Here is a 1,816-nt window from a genome sequence, read left to right as displayed (position 1 = left end):
AGTGTGGACTTAATTGAAAATTAGAATTAAAAATGAAATTTAAATATATTAATTTCAAATTTTCAAAAATTATTCATTATATATTTAAAAAGGGAATTTAATCAAATGAAATCTACTTTTAAAACATAAAAACTGTCTGAAAATTTTATTTATCACCCCAAAATGCATGAAAAATTCAATTCTATTATTATTTTTTATCAAAAGCAAAAATCATTTAGAATAATATAATTGTATACCTGATTTTTCTAACCTAAAACAGGCAACCAGAATATAGCTGAGAAACTAGGGGTTTGCGGCAGTGGTCCAACGCGGCGCGGTGTGAGGACTCGCACGCCCATGTAAGCTGATCTTTGGGCATGATGGAAGGTACACGTCATAATAAGCTTATTTATTGACGTGATGGAGAGCGGTCAGAAGAATCAACTCAAGCATTCTGACCACGCGGATAGTATCTTATTGATCAATTTCCACAAAATAAAGATAATAAAAAGAAGTGTATAAAAATCAATTTCTAATTAAAAGAATCAGGATATTATTCTATAAATAATAATTACTAGTTAAATTCTATCATTCTTAATTATGGACGTACGCTGGAAGCATCCATTTATATCGTTGGTATGTGGACCAATTGGATGTGGTAAGACTTTTTTTGTAAAAAAGTTTCTCCGTCATGTTGATAGTATGTGTGATACACCTATTGAGCGTATAATTTTTTACTATTCCGAGTGGCAAACAGCTTACAAGGAATATGGAAAAACAATAGAATTTCGTGAAGGTTTACCTCAATCTTCTGACTATTCCGATGACCCTAGAGTTAAACTCATAATTGTCGACGATTTAATGAGAGAGTCTTCAAATAACACAGCAGTAGATCTGTTTACCAAGGGTAGTCATCATAAAAATGTCAGTGTAATTTTTATATCTCAAAATCTCTTTCATCAGGGTCATGGACAACGAGATATTTCTCTAAATGCGAACTATATTGTTGCTTTTAAAAACTCTCGAGATCGTGCCCAAATCCAGCATCTAGCTCGGCAAGTTTGCCCTGAAAATTCTCGATTTATACAAGAAGCCTATCATGATGCCACTTCTCAACTTCATGGTTATTTACTTCTTGATTTGAAACAATCCACCCCCGACAATTGCCGATTTCGGACAAGTATTTTTCCAGATGACCCTTACCATTATGTTTACGTACCTACCAAAGGTATAAAGAGAGGTCACAGTGAGGAACAAGTACCAGTTGCACGATTGTAATGATGTCGAAAGGTGGTAAATCAATTGGCAAAAAAAATGCTATTATTTTACATGCTCTTTATCACCTGAACTCCGACCAACGTCTTGCTTTATTAAAATCCTCGGATGCCCGGCTTGTTAAATGTATTTGTGAGTGTGCTTTAAATACATTATTGGGAAACGTGCCCCTCAAGAAGCAAGAGAGACTAAAGTTAAAAAAGCATAAAAAACCACTTCGTAAATTAGCGGAAACCCATGGTACGTGGAAGAAGAAGAAAAACTTTATCGTACAAAAAGGTGGATTTTTACCTCTTTTACAAGCACCGATCATTGGTAGTTTAATATCGAATTTATTTAGTGGTTCTTCTTGAATAAAAAGGTCGTTTTACCATCAAATATGGAACATGCTAGAAAAATGATGCTTATTCCAAGTGACCAAGTCGATAAAATACAACAGCAAATTCAAACTTTAAAACATCCAACTATAAACACAAATGATACACAAATTATACCTGCAATTCCCGGTTTAACTACACAAACACCTGGCAATAACCTTGGTAGACTAGATTCCGAAATGAGT

Source organism: Belonocnema kinseyi, chromosome 1, assembly GCF_010883055.1.
Source record: "Belonocnema kinseyi isolate 2016_QV_RU_SX_M_011 chromosome 1, B_treatae_v1, whole genome shotgun sequence".
NCBI classification, from domain to species: Eukaryota; Metazoa; Arthropoda; class Insecta; order Hymenoptera; family Cynipidae; genus Belonocnema; species Belonocnema kinseyi.
This window is presented reverse-complemented; position numbering follows the sequence as displayed.